Source organism: Mytilus galloprovincialis, chromosome 11 (assembly GCF_965363235.1).
Source record: "Mytilus galloprovincialis chromosome 11, xbMytGall1.hap1.1, whole genome shotgun sequence".
Taxonomy (NCBI): domain Eukaryota; kingdom Metazoa; phylum Mollusca; class Bivalvia; order Mytilida; family Mytilidae; genus Mytilus; species Mytilus galloprovincialis.
The window spans coordinates 74,175,739-74,191,112 of record NC_134848.1 but is presented as its reverse complement, the minus strand read 5'-3'; the positions used below and the strand labels follow the sequence as shown (position 1 = coordinate 74,191,112).

Here is a 15,374-nt window from a genome sequence, read left to right as displayed (position 1 = left end):
GAAATTCTATTTCCTTTGAGGAAATTTGCGGCTTCAAATTTTCCTTTGAGGAAATACTTTTTCCTGTGAGGAAATTTGCAGCTTCAAATTTTCCTTGGAGGAAATACTTTTTCCTGTGAGGAAATTTTTGACAAACACTTTTCCTTTAGGGAAAATTCAAGACAAAAAATTTCCTCTAAGGAAATCATTGTTCTTCAAATTTCCTCCAAGGAAATTTCTGAACATCAAATTTCCCTTAAGGAAATGTTTTCCGCTATTTTTCCTCTATGGAAATTTCATAACAGTACAAACAGTATAAATATAATTTTTCCTAGACTGAATTACTGATGCAAAAGATAATTAAAACTTTAATACAAATTTTCATGGTGAGTATTAAACATACAAAAACAAAAGGCTGACTGTTTAACATGTTTAAGACAATACAATAATAAGCAAAACGCTATGAATATCATACCATTTGTGATGTTATTACTATTATGCTCATATTTGCATATTAAATAAAATAAACACTTTCCATGTTAAATTAACTTGTCTTTTGTTTCAGCTGCTGTGTACAATTAATCGACCCCCTACATAACAGTTCAGTGCATAAATAATTTCATCCACAAGACATCTTCCTTCAATTGGTTGAATAAATTTTGGCAACTTGTTCTTCAAACATCTTCTCTGTATAAGGTACATGGTATATTTGATATGATGGAGCCATGTACATGAATGGATAAAGCAGGTGTTTATTTCGACAACAAACATGACAAAGATACTATTTTTTTTCTTAATTTCTCCATAATCCATCAGTGAATATGTAGGTTGTTACATTTTACACAATTGTGTTCTTGTGCATCTTTGATAGTACTCCATTTTGTTTATAGCAATTTTGTAGAATTTTTTCTTTTTCTTTTTCCATAAAATCACATTAATTAATCCAATTATGTAGAAAAGTATTAACAATTAAGTTTCCTCTTCAGTATAGACCTGCAGGACCTGTTGATGATCATAAAAGCCAATATCTGACCTATAAATACACAAAATTAAAAAAAAATGTTATAAATGGAGAAAAAAACAGCAATATAAATAAGCTTATTTTATCATGTTTTAATAAAAAATTTTGAGACACTTTCATTTGATATTCTTACTTATGAGTTCTCTTATTTCAGTGCTTTGTGTCCAAGATTTAATATCCGTTGTTTAGCATTTTAGTGCCTTGCAGTGATATTTAAAGTTGAGCCGCTTGCAATAGTTGTTATAGAATGTTCATATGTTGTGTTATTTGAACCACTGTCCTATATTATGGTAAGGTTGATTGTTAATGACTTTGAACATGATGAACTAAATTGGATTGTTTAAATCTTTTCATGTTGGGATCTTTTTTGGCTGACCTATATATGGAAGTGTTTTCTCATTATTGAAGGCCAGCTCATCATTGGCCTTTAATTTCTTGCATCCACTTCATTGAACTCTGGTGGATATTTGGTCACTCATTTACCATACCACATCTTCTTATTTTTATATGAGTCATCATTCAAAGGCAATTACTTTTATTACTGTAATTCAGAAATAATCGAGAGGTTTTTAGTAATGCGAATAATGTGACTGGGTGAGTATCGCAAAAATAACTCATATTTTGATAACAAAAACATACATATATATATATATATATAGATCTTTATGCAGAATTTTGTTTGTAATCACAATAAGTTGTCCATTCGTGAAAAATCACAATAATAAATGCAAGCAATAATTTCTGAATTTACATGTGCAGTATATAGAAGTGGTCTTACCATTTAGGCCTTGTTGTATTCTGTTTTTCTTGTTTTGCCGCTCATTTCTATTGTAACTGTTTATATTTTTCATTATTTTTCTATATTTCTTGTCCTAAACATAAAAAGGTTAAAAACTATTATTAAACATCAGTATGTGTTTTTCTTTATATACAATAATATTTAAAAAGAATGGAATATTTGTGCTATTTCATTTCACAGACTTTTTGCCAGTCATCACTTTCAAAGACTTTCACCCTGGTCAATAGTTTAAAAACAATCATTCCCATACTTTTTCTTCGTGTTCGTACTAACTTTTCATTGGACAATAAAGACATGATTCAACTATTCTTCTATGATTTGTTCGATTGACTGCGTTAAACTCTGAAATATTGTTTACAGTATAATCTGTATGTGTCTCACTCGTCAAAATTTCAAATTACATGTAATATATATTACTTACAGAAGCAATTAAACAAGAGGCTCTCAAGAGCCTGAAGTGCTCACCAGACATTTTTTGGAATCCGGGTCCGTTCGCCCTGATTCACATTCGCCATACTACCTGTTCGCCCTGATACCTGTTCGCCCAGGGTCCATTCGCCCAGATTTTTATTTTTTTCTATTTGTTGTCCAGTCACATTATGTTAAGTATTTGAACAACATATATGTTAAAGTTTGTTAAAAAATTGACAGAATATTTATATTGCCGCAATCATTTTATCATTTTGAAAATTTCCCTTTGATTTATAGAGTAGAATACTGGTTGAAATGTATTTCTCTTTATTGATATTTGTTAACAAAATAATTGTATTCAGTCAATCATGAATGACTTTTATGTATGCAGTATAACTGAGACTAGTCTCCGAGTATAATAATAAATGAACTTGTAAATCCGTTTCATGATTTACACTTTGTACCTCATTGTGTTTATTAATTTCAAACTGAATATTTTATCAAAACAAGATGTTTGATTTTTATTAATAATCCACCAAAAGACAAGTATCACAATAATCAGTGATCCGAATTATTTGTCATTGAACAATTAACGATTCTAAACAAGCCATAAACTTTTAAATATTTTCCTGTTTCCATAAATTTCAAGAATATATACCATAGAAATATCTGAATAAGTTTATTCAACTTCAATGCCCTGAATAACAATATTTGTTTAGTAGGGCGAACGGACTTTCTGGGCGAACGAACTCAGGGCGAACGTACCCAGGGCGAACATGTTATTAGGGCGAACGGTCCCGATACCCATTTTTTGCATCAATCTTCCATTTGTGATCATTTTACCCCTATGTTCTATTTTAGCCATTTTACTATAAACATGATAAAGTGACTATGTTTCTTGACGTGAAAGGAAATAAAATACAAACTTTATACTAGTTACTCTGAAACTCATTCAGTCCAAGTTTGGCTGAAATAGATTACGCAATGTCAAAGGAGAAGATTCTTTAGAGTATTAAGCAAACTAGATGAACAAATTGTGAAAAATTGTCTTTAAAAGGTAATAACTCCTTATGGGGTCAATTGACAATTTTGGTTGTATTAATATCATATTTGTAGACCTTACTTTGCTAATTATATTTGCTGTTTACAGTATATCTTTATCAGAAATAAGATTCAAGATAATAACCAATAAAAATGCTATGCATGGCTAAGCTTGATACGACCGTACAGGTTGAACTCTGAACAGTTGGGGCAAGTATGAACACAACATTCAAGCTTGATCATGTGCGACATGTTGATACAGCTCTGAATTTTAAATTTGGATTGTGATTCAATAGTTGACACAGCATAGGTTTCTGACACAGAATGAATGTGGTCCAAGTACTTAAAAAAATTAAATTGACAATTAACCTCTAATATGGTCCAATATTCAAAATCTTAATACATGGTTAGATGCAGCATATCAACATGATCAAAGAACCCCAATAATTCATTTTTTGATGAAATCAAATAAAGTTCAATTTTGGACCCTTTAGACCTCAATGTGGAACAATTTGATAACGGGCCAAAATATCAAAAATATAAATGAATGGTTAGATTCAGACTATCAAAGAACCCCATATATTCAATTTTTGTTGACATCAAATAAAGTAAAATTTTGGACCCCGATTTGGACCAACTTGAAAACTGGGCCCATAACAAAAAATCTAAGTAAATATTCAGATTTAGTAAATTAAAGAACACCAAGAATTTAAATATTGTTAAAATCTAAATAAGTTTAGTTTTGAACCTTTTGGACCTTAAGGTAGACCAATTTAAACAGGACCAAAAAAATTAAGAATCTAAATACACTGTTAGATTTGGCATATCAAAGAACCCCAATAATTCAATTTTCTATAAAATCAAACAAAGTTTAATTTTTGACCCTTTGGCTCCTAATTCCTAAACTTGGACAAAAACTCCCAAAATAAATCCCAACCTTCCTTTTTGTGGTCACAAACCTTGTGTTTGAATTTCATAGATTTCTATTAACTTATACTAAAGTAATTATGTGAAAACGAAATGTCTTTGGACGACGACTACATGATACCAATATATGATCGCAAAAAACTTTTTGCAGTTGTATAAAAACTGCAATGTTTCCTTAAAATTACCAATCTAGTGGCAGCAACCCAACAATGGGTTGTTACATTTGTCTGAAAATTTATTGTTGATAGAACTTCACCTATAATGAACAATTAACTCCGTGTCAGATTTGCTCTAAATGCTTTAATTTGGGTTTTGAGATAAAAGCCCAAACTACCTTTACTCCTATGTTTTTATTTAGCCATGATCACAATGTTTTTTGACGAAACAGAAAGCAAAACAAAAACTTGGTTCAGTAGTTTTAGAGGAGAACACCAGATAGACGACGACGAACAATGACAGACACCAAGTGATGGCAAAATCTTACTGTTCCACTAGAACAGTGAGGTAAAATTGCACTGGCTCTATAAAAAAATCAAAGCGCTGTAAGCGCTGAAGGCAGTTAACCAAAAACCAAGGCAACCGTAATTATGAAAACTGTGGCAATGTTGCCTCAACATTAAACATTCATATATAGTACATTCATGTTTATCGAATGATTTATTTATTAAGGCAAATAATTTATATGTTATCAAGGTTTCAAAAGCAATGCATATATCAATGTATATTTTTTATGGTGAGTCTGCAGTGGTACAAGTTCTCAATGATTGCAGTTGTTCTACTTGGTAGTTAACCTTGGTTTTATTTGACTGCTAGAAGTTCAATTTGACGTAGTATGAACATGTAATAGTATAAATGGACTGGTTTCCCTGGAAAGAAAACTGAGTTTGTGTTCTATAGTACAAAAGTTATGAGACACGAATCAGACAAATGTTCACTACAACAGGGATCAAAGATGAGGTCTGACTGACTTGCCCATAGTAAACGTAAATGATTTGTTATTTTGTCCCATACATATAAATATATATAATTTAGGGGTGGGAATCTCAACGGTTTTCAAGTTCTCAAACAGGTAGGGGTAGGCAGAGGATTTAGGGGGCAGGGAGCCAGGCCCCCCTTTTTGGGAAAAAATTTGGTTGCTTATATAGGGAATCACCAAAGCGTGACTGGAGCGGGCCCCTCTTAGGTCAGTCAGTGGGCCCCACTTATGAAAATTTCTGGATCCGCCACTGGGGGTAGGGTGACCCTAGGGACTTCCCCTACATTTCATTTTATTTGTTATATTTTCCCATACATGAATATATATGGTTTAGGGGTGGGGATCTCATTGGTTTCCAAGTTCTCAAACAGGAAGGGTAGGGTGACCCAAGGGACTCCCCCTATATTTCATTTAATTAGTTATATTGATCCATACATGAATATATATTGTTTTGGTGTGGGGATCTCGACCATTTCCAAGTTCTTAAACAGGAGGGTTTGGATGACCACAGGGACTTCCCTTATATTTCATTTGATTTGTTATATTGTCCCATACATGAGTATATATGGTTTAGGGGTAAGGATCTTGACCATTTCCAAGTTCTCAAACAGGAGGGTGAACAGTGAACTCAGGGACTCCCCCTATCTTTCATTTAATTTGTTATATTGTCCCATACATGAATATATATGGTTTAGGGATGGGGATCTCGACCATTTTTAAATTCTAAAACAGGAGGTGTGGGGTGACCCCTAGCGACTCTTCCTATATTTCATTTGATTTTTCATATTGTCACAAACATGAATATATATGGTTAAGGGGTGTGGATCTCGACCTTTTGCAAGTTCTCAAACAGGAGGGGGTTGGGTAACTCCAGGGACTCCCCCTATATTTCATTTTTTATTTATTATATTGTCCTATACTTGAATATATGCAGGGGCGGATTCAGACGGGGAGGGTTGCGGGCTTGCACCCCCCCTCCTTAAATTTGCAAAGCATGGGTTGTTCTCAGCTTAATAAAGAAAATTCCGATAATTTTACCTCATTTTTTTTAAGACTCGCTCTGCTCGGTGAAAATTTAAGTTTGCGCCCCTCCTAACCTAAAATCCTGGATCTGCCCCTCATATGGTTTAGGGGTGGGGAGCTCGACCGTTTCCAAGTTATCAAACAGGAGGGGTAGAGTGGCCCAAAGAATGCCACCTATATATCATATTATTTACTTACATTAAGGTATATATAATATAGTTGCATTATTTGTGAAAATAAAGAATGAAACTTTCAGCTACTTTAATTGACCCTTCAAAATTGAGAAAAAACAAATAACCCCTCGAAATCGCAGTAATATGTTTACACTTTAAAAGCATCTCACATGCATTATCATCATTTATCATTCATAAAGAAAATTAAGACTGTGACCATGAACATGTATATTGTTAGATATACTGTTCCCAGCTGTCACGTTGTATTGGATTTTCAAATTAAAATTTATCAAAACGTAATTTTTAGTTTCTGCATAAAATATTTTTCTGCTTTTTCTTTCTTTTACATATATCTTTTGGTTTACAATACTAGTGTTTATATTCATTTACCATGCATAGATGTATTTTTTCACCTGCTTGGATTTATTTTGTAAATGATCGTCAAACCCGGAATTACCCTTATCCGCTTCCGGAATCGGATCCGATTTTGTAAAATTTTGTCTTCACGGTCGCCATTGTTATGTGTTTACAATGTTGTTTTTGTCAATCAGATACGATTTTAATCGAATTTATACAATATTTGTCGGCGATTTTCTGTATAAAGCTAGCGGTTGAACAAAATGAACATCGCCGTCATGAATAATAATGATAAAGATAAGTTTTTAGCTCGTTTAATTGGAGACTTTGGTGAACATGGTGAAAAGGTTTGCAAAGTAATTTCTTATTTTCTTTCAAATGTAAGGCGACTACGTCGGGCGTAGCTAGAAACCAACTATCCTAGTCGAAATTCCGCTTGCAAAAGTGGAAGGTCTCGGACCACCGCTAATTTGCACACCTGCCTCCAAATTGAAAAGCTACGAAAATTTCTTTTTCTAATTTGAAATTGCCGCCAACAGCATGAACAGTTGAATTATATAATAGACTACTGACGCAGTTGTACTACGTATTGATGACAAACAATATTCCTACGACTTTTGTCATTTAGGAAATCTAAACTGCTTGTCTTAAGAGATTTTCGGCGATTAAATATTTCATACAATTGTTCTTTGACATCTAAGCTAAAAGCACAAGTCATAATGAACTACACAAGGATTTTTAATAAGCACTACTTCCTATGTGTAACTTTAAAACTTTTGGATAAATCGACGATCATTTAAGGTTTTTCTGGTCATTTTTTTTGTAATCCAGAATAAAAAGTATTAAAAAAGTGTTCAATTAGTTATATATAACATAGTAACAAGCTAGATAATAACAATGGCAAGTATTTCAGGATTTATTGGGTAGAACACAAATCTAGGGTGCTCGCATAATGCAGCTTAACTGCATAAAAAAAAAGACTTTTACAGTGCAGTGTACTACTTTTGGGACAGAACCATATCAACATTGTCAGATCCAAGGGGGGTCCAGAGGTTGGAACCACCCTTTTCTTTTGCCGAGCAATGCATTTGAATGGGAGCATACAGTTGGAACCCCCCTCCCCCCTTTACTCTGGGTTGGGACCCCACCCTGTTAAAATGGCTGGATCTGCCCCTGATCAACATTATAGAAAATCTATAAGCTATAACTCAAAATAAGGATACTTTTATTTTTAAAGGGTCTATTCAGAGCTCCAGATAAGCTGCGTATTTGCGTGATCACGCAATACAAATAATAAAAAAACCCATGCAATTGCCCATTGCAGGGTTCAATAACCCAATTAATTCAAAGGAAAACCCAATAATATGCCAAAACCATGAGTTCTCAACCCTTTTATTGGCTACCATTTGCGTTATTTACCCTTATCTGTTTACAGTCGTCGCGTAAACTATTTTTATAATATTTATAATTGGAAATTTCCTTTCGTTCTAAAAATAGATCCCTGCATCAAGTAGCTGAAATGGGTCCCTGTTAGAGTTTTCTGTTGCTCAAAGGGTACACGTGTTTTTGAAAAAATTTCGATCTTCTCTGCGTTTATCCAATTAGCGTGTCATATTTTTTTCGCATTGCTCGGGATTTATCAAAACATACATTGAATTAAAACGAAAGTGAATGTCCGGTAAAAATATTGAATAGAAGCATGTTTTCTGCTTCTTTTGAAAAGCTGAGGGAAAGTTATGATGATAACAAGACTCAGCCAGTGTTTTTAGGAAGCGTCCATCGAACACACAGGCGTGTGTGCGTACCTTAACGAGAACATTGCTAATAAAAACAGGGTTTCCTCAAAAACGAAATCAGTTGGAAAAAGTGAAAGGCCAAATCAATTATTATAGTATTAATAAATGGGTAATTTTATAATGGACTGGTTATATATCCAAGGTCTGTAATAACGGCCCAAGGATTGCTGTAATGGCCCGAGGCAACGCCTCGGGCCATTACAGTAATCCGCGGGCCGTTATTACGGACCGAGGATATATAACCAGTCCATTATTAAATTACCCATTTCTTAATACTTTTATTAACCAGTTCTGAGGCAATAAAAATGGAATTGTATATTTTCTTAATTATTTACTGATAACAAAATTTTTCAACAAGGACAACAAATACAGATTGAATTAGGAACTTGTCCGATAATTATTAAGACTCTTGAGAGCTGGAAAAGTCATCCCGTTTCCTCTTCCCAGAAAATATGTTTAGATTTATGACTCCACCATTAATAACAGCGCCAGTTAGAATACTGAATGGATTACTGCAGTCTTTTCTATTGGCAATCATGTTACTTTTACTATTGTTAACAATGCTAGAAGCCTGAGATGGTTTTTCAAACATAGATAGCTCTGAATCATTTTCCTTGTCATAATGAATATCAAGAGTTTTTTCTTTTATTCCCTTTTCCCTCTTGTTTCAATTGCTTTCTTTTGGCCTCGAGCACCTTTCTTGAATGGCTGAAATCGTCATTTCTTTTCAAATCCACTACAACTTTATTGTTTTTCAGGTGTCTCTCAATACTATTCTGGAATCCTGTAAGCGTGTCTGGTTCATACTCCTGTCCCTCTTTGTTCCTTACACCTTTAAATAGAAACATAAAAAAAGTGAACATTAACCCCATTCAGCATGTATCCTCACTCTGTATGTACAAAATTTACATGAAATACAAAAAATATACATGTATCATACAAAAATCAATTGATATCAACAAGAAAACACAGATGTCTCACACGGTAAATTGTGCTATGAAATTGTTAACTTGTATTGAATTTTCATTTTAATTTTCTTATTTTGAATGAGTGTACAAAATTCAATGAAGATCTGACTAGCTGTTTGCAAGGATTCAGCCTACATACAAGCGTAACTTCAGCTGAAATTCAAAAGTTAGTATAGGACGGACAGACTGATATTACAAAATATAAACAAGATGTCCTGAATGATATTGGACAGACTAAAAAATTCAGTATACATGTTCCTATCCGTAAGCCGTCACGAAGCTGGCTAAAGCATGTACAAATCTATTTTATCAAAAATCATTACCATAATAACATATTTTTAGGAGTCTTTAAGTTGAAGTAAAAAACTTTTAAACTAACCTAAGTAAAACCGGGCTAAAATAGCATCTAGTTCCTTAAACGGAATCATCTGCAGCTCTCTAAACTCTCCTACTTGCTGTGCCCAGGTGTAGAAAGTTTTAACATCTGATCTTGTTTTGTAGTCCGTGTTTTTATTTACATTTTTCCTGAGAAATTCGTCTGTGTCCTCATTGGAAACTGATCTAAATCTACTGCTTCCTGTGTCACGCTGCTCGTGTGTTTCCGTCGGATCACCTTCGTCATTGTTGTTGTTGTCATTGTTCAAGCGGTTTACTTCGATTTCATGTAGCTCGACATTGTCATGGGATTGTTCCCCTTGCAGGACGGAGGTAAGAGCGTCGAACGTCTCCTTCTCTGCAAGCATTTCGTACCTCATTATGTCATGAGACAAAACATCAAGCATGTCTTCGCCATTCTTGGCGTATCTGTCCGATATTTTTGCAGGAACAAGGCCTGCCATACTGTACTGTCGTCTGCGTCTATAGAGTTCCGGTTCTAAATATAGCACGCAAAATGTTGCTAAAAGAAGTTACGCAGTCCTGGACTTGTAGGTAATTCCACAGAAAAGTTGCACAGATCTTTTCAAAACATAAAATTGAAATCGAAGCGGACACTGATGTCAGCCATTTTTTTTTTGGTTTTTCAACATTATTGCACGTGCTCATAAAGGACTGGCAACAAATCAATAATGGACCGGATATGAGTCATAATGGACCGGGTAAAAGTCATAATGGACCGGGGTGACTATTTTGGGTAAAATAATGTATTGACACCTATTATAATGATAGGACAGTTAAGCTTATAATTATACTAACTGGTTAATAAGACATGATAAAGCATCAGAAACCAAAAGTTGTAATAAAAGACAACTAAACCCAGATTTATGAAAATTGGAATAAAACAAAACCATTCAAGTATAATTAGAGTTTATATACTATTTTTTTTTTTTCATTTTACTGTTAATTAATGAATACACACAGGCACTGGTCTCAGAATTTATTATATAAAGGTATTATATAAGACGAGTGCCTGTGAATACACATATCCGTTTTTTTACAGTTTATATGAGAAAATACAAAACTGGCAGAAGGTTTGAAACGGAACACAAATTAAACCTACAATTGCTCCTCAGTAAATAAACCAAATAAAACAGCTAGCAAATAACCCTAACCCTAAACCAAATAAAACAGCTAAACAAAGAAAGAAACATATTTAAGATGGAAAAAATCTGGGGTTGCTATTGCCTAAATATTCAATATTGTGTTGATGAAAAACCCAATACAATAAGGAGCTTGGTGGTGAAAAACCCAATTTGATATTAACATGAGGGGTGAATTGGAATTGATCATGCAATTAAAAAACTTTATCACTCAATTATATTTGAAAATGGTGGGTTAAAAACCCAATTTGTGAATTCTTATCTGGAGCTCTGAGTCTATAATTAAGTTTGACAACTTCAGACATACTAATATCTTACCTTTTTAAACTTTACCAAATTACTACTTTACCTTAAAAAAATTGCCACATTTCATCCAATTTAATTTCATCCCTTAATTACTTGCTATTTCATCCATAATATTTAAAGAAATAAATTTGGAAGGAGTATGATTTAAATTTGCAAGTTATACACTATCCAAACTAGAGACCTAATAGTGTACATACATGGTATATAATACTCGACTAATTTTAATCAAACTTGGCGTGAACTAAGATTTAAGGGAATAGATGAAAGTTTACCTACAATGACCTTGTTTCATGGCAATAGCATATACATTAAAGACTATATGGTCATTCTTATATGTAACTTTAAACTAAAGGGTGTTCATTTTTTAATGTTTAAAGCTAACAATTTCAACTACATGTATCAAGATTTGATCCTACATTATTTAAGTATTGCAAAAAATAGCTTTTTCAAATGGCTCTATATATAATTGCAGAGGTGTTTACTTGTACGGATTGTCCGTATTTTACACGGATTTTTTTTATAAAATTACTCAATACGGATTTGTCATGCAAAAGTACGGATTTTCTTCCAACCCGGAAAAAAATCATAATTGCTTCCGTTTACGGCGATCGGTATCTAAAAGGCGCTTTTCTGACTGGGAATCGCCGCTCTTTTAAGCGCAAAATGATAGCGATCAAGTTTATTTCATGGTCGGCATGGATCAGCCTCAGGATGCCGTCGTTTCTCAAAAAACGCAAAAAAGTCAATGAAAGTTTTCAACACCAAGCGCGTGACAAAAGGAAATGCCTTCAAAAGTACAAAGACTTGTACACTATTGAACTGAACCGGCAACGTTCCACCACTAAAGTAGAGGTTATGATGTGCGAGTTGATAGCAGAACTAAACCTACCCCTGTCATCTGCCGATACATTCAACAAAGCATTTAAACTAATGTTTCCCTATTCTAAAATTGCAGGAGGTCAGTTTTTATTCTATTTTCTATGTGTAGGCAGGAGATGTGAATGATCCATATCTTATAAATGGATCTGTCCCACATGTCTCTTATTTTCTTTCTTACGAAACCCAACTTTATTGGCCTGGGCATATAGGGAGGGGTAATGAAATGTTAAAATCCTAGGAGGGGTACTGCCGAAATTTTTTTTAGGTTTGGACTTAGTTTTTGTGGGGGAGGGAGGTAGAAGGAGGTTCCGAACTGTAGTGTTTTGAAATGAAATATTCCAGACCTGCAAACTTAAGCTCAACTTTTTTTCAAATCATGCAAATTTTAGGTTATAATCTTTGTTGCAAAAAATATCTGAATAAGACTGCAGATACTGTCAGAATGCAGGAAATTGCATCTAATTTTTCAAAATTTTTAGGGGGGGGGCATGCCCCAAAACCCCCCTAGATGGTTCGTGCCCCTTCGCGGCACTCAGCGAGAGTATTACTGACAACATTGCAAAACTACTGACAATTCTACTGAGAGACATCATGGTGGGTAAACAGGTCTGTAATTGTGTATGTCACATGTATGTACATGATGTATTTTAATGTAAAGCAGCTGCAAACTCATTAGCCGTATCATATTTAATTCAGTTCTTCAAAAGGCAAATTTATATGAGCCTATGCCTGAAAATATAGATTTCTAATTTAATAAGGGGAAAGCCCCCCCCCCCCCCCCCCCCCTGTCGTGTGAAAAATTTTGTTGATTATATAGGAAATCACTGAAACATGACTGGAGCAAGCATACCCCCCCCCCACCCCCACCCCCACCCCCACCCCAAAAAAAATGAAAAGTTCTGGATCCACCCCTGTCAATCTTACACTCAGAGTTGTCACACAAAATGAATGATACCAAATGTTCATATGAATATGTTTTATGTAGTGTAGGTGTAAGGAGGCAACCATTTGATTTGTAGGGTGAAAAAGGTGAATAATCTTGCTTTATAAACTTCACGGTAAACTTGTGCTGTAAATAAAAATTACCAATCCATTAAAAAATCCGTCAGCCCAATCTCCTCCAGTATAATAAATTATTGTCTGTTTTCGAAGTTATACATATAATGTTATATGGAAGTAGTTAGTAGTCCAGATAATTATGACGCATTGCAAGGCATTTTTTCTAAGGAGAAGTGTTGACTTATAATTTGGGGGAATGGAACTAATAAATTGATCGGATCCGATATGATCTTCCCAGTAACGGAGCACCGTTGAACTTTGAGGTAAATTTTATTAGTGTCGGTGGTCTCACAAGTAAATCAGAGTGAATATTGCATGCACATTAATTAGCAGAGAAGAGACAATTATCAACTTGTGTATTATTCATTTTCTCGCAGTTATTTACGTTAAATTAGCTTAATTTTTATGTATATATATATATCCCGAAACAGGTGCTCGGATCGAGTACTAGTATGTGACTTTTAAATAACAGTTATATTTATATTCTGTGGCGGGTCGAAGGGGATGGAATCTGAGGGTTGGGTTCCCCTTTTTGTGAGCAATCATTGCATTTAATGATAATCTCGGGAATCCTCTCAAGTTCCTATACAAGCTCAGATACAAGGTGATAGGACGGGTCTCTAAAAACACCGCAAAGGACCTCCTTTGTGCACAAAGGAGCACAAAGGAGCACTAAGGACCTTAATTTCCCTTTAAAGCATTAAAATATTATCAGAATATTTTTATGCTTTAAAGGGAATTTCAGGTCCTTTGTGCTTTTATCAAACTTTTTTAGGGTCCTTAGTGCTCCTTTGTGCTCCTTTGTGCACAAAGGAGGTCCTTTGCGGTGTTTTTAGAGACCCGTGATAGGACGTGTCGTTGGAATAGGTCACCTTTTCAGGCTTAAAAATATGTGAATAGGTCGGGGGAAACTCTCTTTTGACACTTAGGTATTGCACTGTTACATCGAGTTACACACCAAACAAAACGCAAACAATATGGGAAAAGATAATATTTTAGCCTACACAATATATGAGAAGGTATACACTTTTGAAATCTAAATTATATGAAAAGGGTGGGGTAACATAAACCCAGCGATAACGACACCCCTTATTAAATGGAGACATGTAGTTGGAACCCCCTTTATCGTGGCTGGGTCATGCCGCCCCTGATTTTACATGAACATCAAGTCCCGGTTTTTCTGTTGGCATAACGGTAATCACGAAGAGGGGTAATTAAAAGCACGAGGAATTATAAATATACAATTGAACAGGGGTCGAGTGCATGGAGGAATGGGAATTAAAATTGTCACTTCACGATGATCAAAAAAGTATCTTGCACGATATTCTCATCTTCATGTCTAAAACACTCTGTATAATGGTCTTCACGGCGAAAACAAGTACTATTAAGATCTAATAACATACACGTTGTATGGACAAACCCTTAAATCCCTCAACAAGAATTGTTTAATTCATGTCATATCAATTAAATTATTGCGGAAAGGTGAACTTTAATTTAATATCAAAACTAAATATTTGTTATATTTTTTAATAAATTTATTAATCTTAATTAGGAATGCGTGAGTCAGTGGCGGATCCAGAAATTTTTATAAGTGGTGGCCCACTGACTGACCTAAGAGGGGGCCCGCTCCAGTCACGCGTCAATGATTCCATATATATAAGTAACCTTTTTTTCCCCAAAAAGGGGGGCCCGGGCCCCCTTACTCCCCCTAAATCCGCCTCTGTGAGCTCCATATCATGAGACCTACAAGGATTTCTATAAAATTTAAATTATAAATACAGTTTTCAATTTTTTCCCGGTATATAGATAAAACATATGTATATAATCTTTTTGGGAAATAATACGATTTGGTTGAATTATTTCACTTCATAATAATGATAAATCCTTTAGTTCTTAAATTTTTAATTAAAATGAATATTTCGATCTCACGATAAACTTTTTAAAGTGTAGTGACATGGTCAATCACCTGATTAGTTGCATGACTGATTACCATCTTACAGGTGACCCAGTAATTTTCATATGACAGTAGCGTGTATTCTCGGGGTGTGTATAACTTATTTTCCCGGGGAACATCCTGTCCACGTGTAATACTTATTATATATTGCAACAGATGACATTAAA

At 34.3% G+C, this 15,374-nt stretch overlaps 1 long non-coding RNA gene across 1 annotated transcript; it reads right to left on the bottom strand.

Moving 5' to 3' along the window:
• Positions 1 to 331: 331 nt before the first annotated feature.
• Positions 332 to 13,862, bottom strand: LOC143051384 (uncharacterized). Its single transcript, XR_012970736.1, has 3 exons — positions 13,281 to 13,862; positions 1,779 to 1,872; positions 332 to 1,012 (listed from the first exon to the last, which is right to left on the bottom strand). It is a non-coding gene; the product is annotated as an uncharacterized LOC143051384 (long non-coding RNA).
• Positions 13,863 to 15,374: the final 1,512 nt, after the last annotated feature.